This window comes from Pinus tabuliformis, chromosome X (genome assembly GCF_031772625.1).
Source record: "Pinus tabuliformis cultivar Carrire ecotype Pingquan chromosome X, CPIR1, whole genome shotgun sequence".
NCBI classification, from domain to species: domain Eukaryota; kingdom Viridiplantae; phylum Streptophyta; class Pinopsida; order Pinales; family Pinaceae; genus Pinus; species Pinus tabuliformis.
The window spans coordinates 1,481,306,040-1,481,319,409 of record NC_142308.1 but is presented as its reverse complement, the minus strand read 5'-3'; the positions used below and the strand labels follow the sequence as shown (position 1 = coordinate 1,481,319,409).

Here is a 13,370-nt window from a genome sequence, read left to right as displayed (position 1 = left end):
GGACTATGCTCAAGTAGGCCATTTCCACACATTTATATGCTACCAATTTTCTTACAAGCCCCTTAGGTATCTCCTCCACCATAGGTCCTCATTTCCATGGTCCATGACATGCCCACCAACTTTCGTATTCATTCACCTTTGTCCCTGTGGAGCACATTATCTACTACCAATGATCATGTTGGGTTACTAAGGTTGAGATATGGTGTTCAACAAGGGATGATATGCAATGCCATATTTATTTCAACCCTTGATCAACATTATGGAGGGGTATACTCTTAAGATGTATCGTCTTCTCTTCATGGACCCTAATTCAAATTAAGGGGAGACATTGAAACTAAGGTTGTATGTCACTCTTATAATGTAATCTCTTCTTTCCATGTTCCCCAATTCAAATTAAAAGAAGACGATGAAATTAAGGTAGTAATATTTGTTGAAATTGTAATAATCTTCAATTGTGATTACTTGTTATTATGACTAATTGCCTTCATTATTGTATTACCAAGATAAGGTTTAATAACTGACCTAGTCAACTTTATTTTATATTACGCTAGTTGGCTAAGGTTGGCCTAAGCATTTATGTGGGCCTATAACCCCCTTGTGGGGGAAGGGAACCACCACGTAAGTTATGCATAAATGAACACCTCATGAGTCATTTGCAACACCATATTCATTCATTTAGTGATTGATTATTTATCTTCTAGCCACTTACACCTTGTTCAAGGGTCATATTGTCTTCTCTTTTCAACCTCAACATTTCAGTTGTGTTTGGAATATCTCACACTACAACCATAGTGCTCTAGTTTAAGGGTATAATCAATGTTGTTGCTTAATCTTTCTGTGTGTGTGTGTGTGTTACTGTAGGTTGGAGGGTTTTTTAGTGGTTCCATTTGTTATAAAAACAGAAAGGAAGAAAGATTCTCTTGTTTTGATAATTACTTGTGATATTCTTATATTATTATTAACTTTCTTTATGTTCTTCTTTTATCTTCTTTGCATCAAGAATAATCAAAATAAAAACATGAATATATCTGACACCAGATATAGGCACTAAACCAAGGCTAAAACCCCTATGAAGGGAAAAACCTAGTCAAACCCTTCCACGAGTAGATACACATAAAACTTGAGACAATCCAAGACCTTAGACCAAACCAAAAGCCTCTCCTCACTCCACCAATTCAACCCTTCAAGATGATTAGAAAATATTCAATAGTTAACCTTAGTCAAACAACTTCTACCCAACTTCAACTTAGAATTTCGTCCCTCAAGCTTCTAGAATTTCAGCCCTATTGCAACTTTGAAATTTTGACCCTCTTGCAACAACCCAAAAAATTACACATGTGGAAGAAAAGAGAGAAATTCAATTTATTCTTACTTGGCAAGTGTCTCCTTCTCCTTTGCTAGGGTTTTCTCCTTCTCCTTAGGTATTTCACTCTTCTTTTTCTTCTCGAGCAACTGCACATCAAACTTGCTTTTCTTGTGGCCCAAATGAGGTTGAGTTGTTGCCTATATATAGTGGTTTATGGCTCCCAAATAATGAGACTTGTCTTCTTTGAGGCCGACTTGGTGGAGGAGGCTTAATTGACTTATTTTACATCAAAATAATTTTCTCCCTTGATAGATAAAGCCCAAGAAGGGTCTATTACACGATGAAAAGAACTAGGACTCATGACATAAACCCTAGAAGCCTACGATGGAGGCTTTGACCTAAAAATAAATAAATAAAGCATGAAACCCATGTTAATAAATGAATTTTGTTTTACAAATAAATTTCCTTCTTCTTTCTTTTGACAAATATATTACATCACGACTCAAGTACAATTATGAAGATTGGCATTAGTTACATTCTTCAACACCATTCATTCCTCACCTGTCTTTCATGATCTCAATATGATATGAGAACCAATGTGATCCTTCTTGACCTTCTTCACTGTTGGTTAGGAATCTTTCTATGAATTTCATGTTGGTTTTTTAGAATTTGTAAACCTCACATGTGAAATGAAACCGCAACTTGAAGATGTTTTAGGCTAATTTATCTCTCCAATGCACTTATACTAGCACATTGTTTCCTTTCTAAGGAGAGTACTACCCGAGAGATGCTATCTTCTATCCTTGGTGCAAGTTTTAGTGTGTCCACTTGCCTGGTTTTTTAGGTTTCAAAATTTACACACAAGATTGTCCTTAACCTATTGAGTGTTGGGACATTTTTTCCTATAATGTTTGTTGTACAAGGGCACCCTATTTAGAGAATTTTGGGCCCCATTTTATGCATAAAAATGGAAAATTTATGCATAGCTTCGAATGCCTAGCTTTGAAGCTTTCTTGTTGATTTATTTCACACCTATTGTTTTGGATCTCGAAGACTTTTTGGCTAGTAGGACACACCTATGCATCGCTGCTACTAGGTGGTTTTTAATGATAGGTATGTGCATAAGGGCCTTGGAAATGTTTTATGGAAGAAGATCATGCCTTAAGTCATAAAGAAAGATTTGGTGCATTCAAAGCACTCAAAAAATCCTACAATGCCTTGTCCAATCACTTTAAACAACTTGCAAAATGTGTCACTCATCTGATAATCACCCTATGAGTGACATCAGTTGAAGATTTATTAAACAAAGGTATTACAGATTCATGTGCTGGTGTGTGTTCTATGTTATTTAAGCAACGGATCGATCAGATTACCAACACACAGACATTTAAATGGAAAGACAATAGAGAAATACAGTAAGCAAACACAAAGACACAAGAATTTTAATAAAGAGTTCACCCTATTCTCGAGGGCTACATCTTCAGTCCAGCTTTCTGTGGTGGCCTTGTTTTATTGTGTCTTTAAACAGAGAATTACAATGCAGGGACTCAATGTGAGTTCTCCTCAAGCAGGTTTTCTTGGCAGGGCGGTTCTTGGATTTCCCAAGCCACTTGAGTACACAGACTTCTTCTTCCTACTAGCTTTGTGACCTTCTGGTCTACAGTGGAGAGCCCAATGTGGTGCTCAGCCCGGACAAATCCTCTATGGGATGGCTTCGATCTCTCAAGCCTTTGCTGCTTGACGCTGCCTCTAGTGAGCTCAGCCCTCTGACCTCTTTCTGCTCTTGCTTCACTGTCTTCTTTATCTGTGTATTCCATCCTCCTCTTAGGATTCTAGTCTCTCTGTCTTCTTTCTTCGTCTCTCGGACTGTTCTCCGACTTGACTATGTATTTTTTCGTTATTCATGGCTTTGAAGCCATTCGAACCCATGCCTGTTTGGTTCCCCTTCCACCTCTGTCGATTCGCCTTCTGTAGCTGTGCTTGGAGTTCCCTGTTTGGCGTCATCATCAGTGCTCAGGGAGTGGCCACATGTCCTCCTCTAAATGGCACCAGCTTGCTTCATCGGTTCGTTTCTTCAGTTATGTCGTGGATGAAGTCTTTCCTCCACCGTGGCGGTCAAACGGATTCCAAATCTTTACAAATTGCGGCGTATTCCTTCGTTGATTCCACTTCCTCCATCGGGCGGAATCTCGGCCCTCCAATTTGGGGCCTCCAGATCCGATGCCATACGCATGTTTCATGTGGTTGACTTGCTCGACCGTTAGCACACGATCAACGACGGTTTTCTCTCACCCCCACTTGCCACGCATCGATCGATGAATGGATTCGCTCCGGTCTCGTCCAAAACCACTTACCGTTTGAGGGTGCCCAAATCAATACCGCCGATTTTTCCAAAGTGAGGGTCCCGCCTTTGTACTTTTAATGATTTTCGCTTTTTCACTTGCGGTTCTCCGGCTCTCGACGCGACTGAGTGCTCGAGGCTCCTCCATTTTGCCCTTGTTCCCCCAACGAGCGCTAATCACGCATCAAAATCCACCTCCTTTTCCCAATCCGGGGCTCCTAGGGGCTACTTTGACCTCCTGCGCAATCTCCATGGGCCTCAGTCAGCGCGCTTTGACTCAATGTGAGTTCTCCTGAAGAAAGTTTGCTTGGCAAGGTGGTTCTTGGATTTCCCAAGCCACTTGAGTACACAAACTTCTTCTTCCTACCAGCTCTGTGACCTTCTGGTCTACAGTGGAGAGCCCAATGTCGTGCTCAGCTCAGACAGATCCTCTATGGTATGGCTCCGGTCTCTCAAGCTTCTGGTGCTCGACGCTGCCTCTCGTCAGCTCGGCCCTCTATCCTCTTTCTACTCTTGCTTCACTGTCTTCTTTCTCTATGTATTCCATCCTCCTCTCAGGATTTTGGTCTTTCTGTCTTCTTTATTCTTTTCTCGGACTGTTCTCCGACTTCACTGTGTATTTTTTCGTTGTTCATGGCTTTGAAGCAAGGTAAAAAATATCAATGAACAAAGAAGGTTACCTCACCCAACAATTTGTGGTATCTATGCTAGATAGAGAAAGACAAGTTGTAGTCTATAGTATTAAAGGATAAAATAATTCAACCATGTGCAGAAAGGAAAGGCAAGGTTGGTCCTCAAGCAAAGACAAAAATAACTATAGTTAAGATTCAATGATATAGAAAGATTTTGGAAGCTCATATCATTGAAAGATGGAGGCAGCTGAAGAAAAGGGCCAAAGAAAGAGGGAGTAACAAATCTCTCCTATGAGTAAGATAATATTCCTCGCAAAAGAGTCCTATCATAAGCTCCTAAATATTGTGTTATAAGATATGACAATAATAAGATGCATCATGGCATTGTGGAAGCATGAGAAACAAGAGCTCGTAACATCTCCATAAGGATCCTGAAGGACAAAAATCCATGGCAGACAACATGTAGGATATACAGCTCTTGGGAACCTCAGTGGACATTGAAGGAAAGAAAGGAGTCATCTAAGGTTGATCATACATCAAGTCAAAAAGGAAACATCTGCCAGTTGGGGATAAACAAGATTCTCAAAATTATCTAATGGAATCCTCATCGTAAGGTTCACTAATCTAGAGAGGAAGCAAGTCTTTCAACAAGAACTCCAGCTTATGGAATCCATGAGATAATGATGTGATGACATGAAGTAGATCAAGGGATTGGAGATCTCTTCAATCAAGGAAGCTGCTGGAAGAAGCTTCGATGACCTGAAGGTAAAATAAGGTATGTTTGCTTGTGTTTAATATTATAATGACATGTCATATGGTTTCAGGTAAAATGGATCATTACTTCTATCTTGAGAAGCATGATCAAGAGACAAAGGATCTCCTCCTCTAAAAAGATGCAGGAAGGCACAAGTCACACTAGATTAAATCAACATAATATGTCCTCATATGAAGTATGAGGTGGTTGACTACAATTAAGAAACTCAGATTGTAAGCACCTGGGAAGGAAACATGTAAGGAAGGAAGAGATAGTGAGATATGCTACCGCAATGAAGGCAATCAACATCCAAAGACCAAGAAGACTTGACTAGGAAATCTCCCGGAAAGATATGAAGACTGTGATGGAAAAGATGAAGACCCTTGATAAAGGACATCTTTGGGAGATGTGTTAACATGAATGAAGGATGTTGATACCTACAGGAAGATGTCATGATGAAGAGCCACCTAGTAAGGTATGATTTAAATTAATGTTATGATTTGATTTCTTGAATAATATGTGGATGAGTGCATGCAGGGCTACTCGAACAAGAATTGTAAATACAAGTACAACTGGCATTCATGTGGTGGATGAAAATTCATGAAAGAAGCATGAAGGGAAAGAAGTAGCTACATGATGAAGGTTACAAATATGTATCAAGAAGGCTACTTTCCACGAAGAAATGAATGACATGACAAAATAAGAAGGAAAGTGATCAATGGTTGTTGCCCTACACGAAAGAAGCTCAACTAAAATTCAAGACATCGAGGAGAGAAGTTGATCACGCTGCTGACGAACCCACAAAGAAGAAGTTGCTGATGTATAAAAGAGTCCCTAGATAAGAGGGAGCTTTGACACGTCCCTGATCAAGAGGGAGTTTGAATTAGATCACCCCTGATTACAAAGGAGTGACAATTGTGTTTTTCCATTTCATGTGTCATGCACTAGACTAGGACTAACAACCTTAAGTCTAGATGAAGGCCATGAATGGAAATGTAGACACATTATAGACACAATATTCTTGTCTTCAATTGGGAAGAAAGAATGGGAGGATTGGGTAATCATCTAGCATCCGATACTCTTTGAGGATGTGTGGGGCATCCAAGATAATAGTAGGCAAGAGGATCGATATTCTTTGAGGGTTGGGAACCCAAGATAAGAATAGTCCTAGAATGTCATACTTAGGGAACACCCGGGTGGGTATGTACCTTGAGAGACAATGATGAAGGTGTCTATAAATCATTGGTCTCGCGAGCATTGTAGCTCATGATCTCATGGAGAGATGGAGCTGTTAGTCAAACCCTTGCACTATGAGAATGTTGATTGATATGATGCTATACATATGGGATTACCAATTTGATTCTTCTTATGAGACATTCTTTAGATTGAGAATAACCAAGTACCATTGTAAATACCTGCCTAGTTAAGAGGGATTGTTGAAAAAAAAGGGTAACTAGGTTCGATATTTTTCGATCTTTGTACTTGCCAAGAAAAAATTTTATTATTTTTATAAATTATATGGATGAGTTTCTTGCTCATTCTATAGGTATAGGAAAGTCAAAGAGTCAAAATTATATTGAAGAGCTCTTCTTGAGCATTTATGTAATGAACATAAGTCAACCTAGTGTCAAGCAACCCTCAAAGGCAAGCACCATCCTTCAAAGAAGAAGCCTACAAACAAAATACATCATGTTGGCTTGCTTCAAGTTCCTTGATCACAGATGACAGAAAATTGGCAGGCTTCAAGTTCCTTGATCACAATTTGATTAGAAGCAATTTGTCAGGCTTCAGGTTTCTTGTGTTCTTGGCCAGAATGATGTTGGGATAAATAGAAATACACATAGAGAATGACTTGTAGACAAGTTTAAGTTAGTAATGAAATCATTTAGTTTCACCTTCTGTTAAAAGTATTTGACAGATCTTGAGCGTTACAGTTTGCCATGTAGAATGAGCTTTTCTTTTGTAATATTAATTCCTTGTATTTCCTTTATCTATTCAGTTGGACAAACTTTTTGAATAATGAATTACAAAAATGCAGTGTGGTGAGTGTGAATTGAACATGCAACCTTCACATCTTCAGTCTAATGCTCTCCAAACTGAGTTGTCACACTACTGGATAGACAAAGGGGCTTTTACTCGGCACTATATTTTACAGGTCGAAATTTTTTGTCATCCTGTAAGGGGAATATTCTGTCATGGCCAGTATCAGTTAGTTTAGAAACAGTATTTGACCCTGATAAAATAAAAACAGGTCAATTGTTGTACCATATGTAAAACATACTGAATGGTACAATGGGTTTTGTAATTTATAATGGGTGTACATCGCTATTAATTCAAAAAGGACTGAATTCAGTATGTCTTGCGATTTGGGCTTCGATCACTGTCCCATGAAGTTACTAAATTACTTACCTAATGATTCGAAGAGTTACTTCCCTGAGTGACTTCTGCCCATCGGAGAGTCTGGCACACCTTTTTGATAGTTCATGTTTTTATAACTAATTCATTATGAAATAAAAAATCCAGCAAGCAGCGACCGCTCGCAATCAAAAATTAAATCAAGAGGTAACACACCCAGGCTGAATCTCCCAATCTAGGCAGGCTTAAAGCATATTTCTTATGGTATGTCTTTATCTCTCCAATAAGGTTTCCAGTCCAATAGGGAAACCAGAAGGAAATCCTTCAGTCGTTCTCTGCAAGTAGCGTCCTATTTTCTTTTCGATATAGATGCCTAGTTGCTGTTCGCGTGGATTCAGTTGCTTACCTTGAATCAGTTCAGTTAATCTTTAACAGTTGCTTACCTTGAATCAGTTGCGCTTACCTTGATTCAGTTGCTGATATTGTTTTTGTAATGGTGAAAGTTAATTATTGTGTTTTGTTTTTAATATTTAATAGTAAATTTGTGATTGAAAATTTATTTATTTTCTATCTTACGAAACAGGTGTAAATTGACGGAAAGGGGAGAGGGGATTAGAAGAAATAGGAAGTGTTTAGGCTCAAAGCAGAGTGCTGTGACAGAAAGTCATATGTGAAAAGGTAAAGGTAAATTATGTGGGAGTGAAAAATTATTTTGTATTGCATAATATTTTGAATGTCATTTTAAACAAATAATAATTGTTTTTGTTATTTATTTATTATTTTAAAATAGAAATATTATTAAAACTCTAATTTCCTTGTGGTATGAAACAGAGATCAAGAAGGTAAAATTGCATAGAGGCTCAAACTCTTTGTAGAAGAATCACATATCAAGTGTTATTGAAGATGGTATTACATTTTGTAATTGTAAATTGTAGTGTATTTTTTGATGTACTCACTCAAACTATACTGTTAATACATAATCAGATTTTTTTTTTGAGAAGGGGTTGACCCTTCTCACAACCTTCAAAGATAGCATGGCCAAAGCTATCTTGGAGGAGTGTCATTTTTGTTTGTTTGTTTTTATTTTTATTTTTATGTTTTGGTGTATTTTCATTTTTTCCAAAGGTAGTGTTTATTTGTAAAATTTTAATTATATTTATTCAGATGATTTTTAATGATAACTTCACATTTCAAAATTTGATTGATCATATTCACATTTTTTTCCAGGCAAACAATTGTTTTCACATGATATTCTTATATAACACCTACAAATGGCCACCCATGATTTAGTGAAAATAAGCTCATAAACTTACATTATTCACAAATTTTTCACATTTACAAATTTTACAACTACAAATGATCATAAATGATTCAGTAAAAATAAAATAAAAATATTACATTATTCACAATTTTTTTACATTCACTTTTTCTTTTCACATGATACTATATAACAAGCACAAATAATTTAGCAAAACTAACTCATAAAATTATATTATTCACATTTTTTTTTTCACATTTACAATTCTTTCATATGATACCCTTGTATAAAAACCACTAATGATTTTGAAAAAAATGAACTCATAAATTATATCTAAAATTTTTGATTCAATATTAACTTTCACATCTAAAATAATTTTTAAAATTTTGTTATTTAATAAAAATTAATATTTAAAATTTATACAAATAAAGACACCAAATTTTTAAGATATCTTAATGTTGAGTTGTAATGTGCTGTGTTGTGTAATGTGTTGTTGTATTGTAATGTGTTAAGTGTTGGTGTATATATTATACACATGACATTGTGTTCCATATGATGTATTTTAAATTAATTTAAAGTTGTGAAAAATTTAATGGTTAAAAGTAAATATATTGGTTTTGAAAACATTTATACATTATGACATGGTTAACATGCATTGGTTATGAATATGTATTTTGGCTAAATTTTTATTTCTATTATAATAAAAGTAGACATGCATGTGGTTTTTAATTTTACATTTTAAAATTATACATTTACATCTCATCATATAATATCATATTTATTGCAACAATAACAACAATTAAATCATTAAAAATAAATATATTAATTTTCAAAGGTCATAATATATCACCACATACACATTTTAAAAATGTTACTCTTAACAACTTTCAAAAGTATGATGTTAAAGTATGGGAAATGCTTTTTATTTTGAAATATAATTTTCTATTTTTGTAGTAATTTAAACATATTTTAAAAATGTTGCTCCTCACAACTTTTCAAGTAATTTTGTTAATCATAATTTTATTATAAAAGTGAAATTTAAAAATGATATCTAATTTAATGGATTTATATATATTTTGTTTTTGTTTTTTGTTTACATTATAATATTACAAATTTTTATTTTTTAATTTGATTAATTTGTACATGTTAAAATGATGAATTTTATGTCTTTTAAAAATGTGTTTATTTGTATTATTTTTTAACTTAATTAATTTGTAATGTGATATTGTGATGTATGGGAGTAGTCAAATTTTATGTTATTTTTTAATTTATTTAATTTGTATATGTTAAAATGATGAATTTTATGTCTTTAAAAAATAATGAATAATATATTTTATATAAATGTTTATTTTTATTATTATTATTTTTTAATTTACTTAATTTGTAATGTATCTTGGTGATTTGTTTTAGGTAAATTGAACATTGTAATATTAGAAATTTGTATTTTTATTAGTTTTTAATATAATTAATTTGTATATGTTTAAATGAAGAATTTTATGTGTATTTTTATTAGTTTTTAATTTAATTAATTTGTATATGTTTAAATGAAGAATTTTATGTCTTGGAAAAAATATAAATTAATAATATATTTGATAAATATGTTTATTTTTTTTATTTTTTCATTTAATTAATTTTTAATGTGATGTTGTGATTGATGGGGTAATGTGATTTGTTTTAAGGAAATGGAAAGTTATTAATAATTTATGTTTAGTAAAATAATTAAAAAAAAAAATTGTACACTGTAATATTATAAATTTGTATTTTTATTATTTTAATTTAATTGATTTGTATATATTAAATTAATAAATTTTGTCTTTTAAAATGCAAATTAATAATTTATTTGATAAATATGTTTATTTTTTTATTTTTTAATTTAATTAATTTCTTTTAAAATAATTTTTTTTAAAAATTTGTACATTGTGTGTAATATTATAAATTTATATTTTTATTATTTTTAATTTAATTAATTTGTATATATTAAATTAATAAATTGTTTTTTAAAATGCAAACTAATAATATATTTGATAAATATGTTTATTTTTATTATTTTTTAATTTAATTAATTTCTAATATGATATTGTGATGAATGGCAGTAATGTGATTAGGTTATTAAAAAATGATGTTATTAAAATATTATTTTTTAAAAAATTGTACATTGTAATATTAGAAATTTATTTGTATTTTTAATAGTTTATTAATTTAATTAATTTGTATATGTTTAAATGAAGAATTTTGTCTTTAAAAAATATAAATTAATAATATATTTGATAAATAAACATTCTAATGTGATATTGTGATGTATGTGAGTAATGTGATCAGGTTATTAAAAATTAATAATATATTTGATAAATAAACATTCTAATGTGATATTGTGATGTATGTGAGTAATGTGATCAGGTTATTAAAAATTGATGTTTAATAATATATATATATATATATATTTTAAATTTGTACATTGGAATATTACAAATGTATTTTTATTATTTTTTAATTTAATTAATTTGTTCGTGTTAAATTAATGAATTTTATGTCTTTTAAAAATATAAATGAATAATACATTTAATAAATATGTTTATTTTATTTTATTGGTATGAATTCCTTGAAATAATAATGTATATTGTCTCTAACTACTCATTTTAAAATTTGATTTTTAACAAGTTCACATTATATTTATTTATATCAATCACTCTTTATGTTATAAAGTATGATTATTAACCTATGGTATTTCTTTCATATGAAACCTTTCATACCTAAAATAAGTGAGTTGATACTTGAGTGGTTATTTCCTATAACATGTAAACACACTGCTAAAACTATCATGGTAAAGTCTATTTTTGAATTAAATTAATAATTTTATTATTAATTATTAAGTTTTAATTAAATTGACAATTTCAATATTAATATTAATTTTTTGGTTTTGCAAATAATAAATTTATGGTAAAAGGGATAATGATTTTGTGGCAAAGTATTTTTATTATTATTATTTAAATTAATAATTGAAATATTAATTTTAATTTTGTAGTTTGGCAAATAATATATTTATAGTAAAAATTATTTTTGATCAAGTGATATATAGTTGAGTGATTCATTAAAAATGAACTTATTGTGATGTATGGGAGTAATGTGATTAGGTTATTAAAAATTGATCTTTAATAAAATATTATTTTTTACAAATTTGTACATTCTAATATTAAAAATTTGTATTTGTATTTCTATTAGTTTTTAATTTAATTAAATTGTATATGTTTAAATGAAGAATTTTATGTCTTCTAAAAATATAAATTAATAATATATTGATAAATATGTTTATTTTTATTATTTTTTAATTTAATTAAAATTTATTGTGATGTATGGGAGTAATGTGATTAAGTTATTAAAAATTGATGTTTAATAAAATAATATTTTGTATTTTTATTATTTTTTAAGTTAATTAATTTGTATATGTTAAAATGATGAATTTTAAGTTTTTTAAAAATATAAATGAATAATATATTTGATAAATATGTTTATTTTATTTTTAATTATTTGTATGAATTACTTGAAATAATAATGTATATATTCTCTAACTTTTCATTTTAAAATTTGACTTTTAACAAGTTCACATTATCTTTATTTATATCAATCACTCTTTATGTTATAAAGTATGATTATTAACCTATGGTATTTCTTTCATATGATTCCTTTCATACCTAAAGTAAGTGAGTTGATACTTGAGTGATTATTTCTTATAACATGTAAACATGGCTAAAACTATCTTGGTAAAGTCTATTTTTTAATTAAATTAATAATTTTATTATTAATTATCAAGTTTTAATTAAATTGATAATTTCAATTTCAATATTAATTTTCTGGTTTTGCAAATAATAATTTTATAGTAAAAATGATATTTAAAAATGATTTTCCAAGTATTATTATTTTTTATTTAAATTAATAATTTTAATATTAATTTTAATTTTGGAGTTTTGCAAATAATAAATTTACAATAAAAACTATTTTTGATTAAGTGATATATAGTTGAGTGATTCATTAAAATTGAACTTAAAAAATTATATTTAAAAATTATAATTTTGACATTTAAAATTATATTATTTAACAAAATGATTGTACCCATTTAACATTGTGCATAATATAATGTGTTTCAAAAAAGTTGAAGGTTATTAAAATTTAATGTTTAATAAAATATTATTTTTAAAAAATTTGTGTAACTTCATTTTATAAATTTGTATTTTTGTTATTTTTAATTTAATTATTTTGTATAAATTAAATTGATGAGTTTTATCTATTAAAAATATATAAATCAATAATATAACACATTCACATTATTCTATCTCTATATCAATCACTCTTTATGCTATAAAGTATGATTCTTAGTCTATTGTATTTTCATATGATACCTTTAATACCAAACATAAGTGATTTGATATAAATGCAATTGTGTTGTTTCTTCCCATGATATATAAAAGATTAAAACTATCTCTTTAGTTAGAGTTTATTATTTTTTATTTAAATTAAATTTTTTATTAGAAATTTTTATTTTTAATTAAATTAATAATTTTATTTTTAATTTTTAACTTTAGAGTTTTCCAAATAATAAATTTATAGTAAAAATGATTTTTGATTTAAGTGATATATAGTTGAGTAATTCATTAAAAATGAACTTGTAAAGATATTTTTAAAAATTATAATTTTGACATTTAAAATTATATTATTTAATAAAAAATTGA

The 13,370-nt window shown here is 30.2% G+C and overlaps 1 long non-coding RNA gene across 1 annotated transcript in view; it reads left to right on the top strand.

Annotated features, from left to right (window-relative positions):
* Window positions 1-8,654, top strand: part of LOC149145610 (uncharacterized) — an 82,891-nt gene extending 74,237 nt beyond the window's left edge. Inside the window, exon 4 of the long non-coding RNA XR_016264731.1 lies at window positions 8,220-8,654. This is a non-coding gene — a long non-coding RNA (uncharacterized LOC149145610). The remainder of the gene's footprint in view (window positions 1-8,219) is intronic.
* The last annotated feature ends 4,716 nt before the right edge of the window (window positions 8,655-13,370 follow it).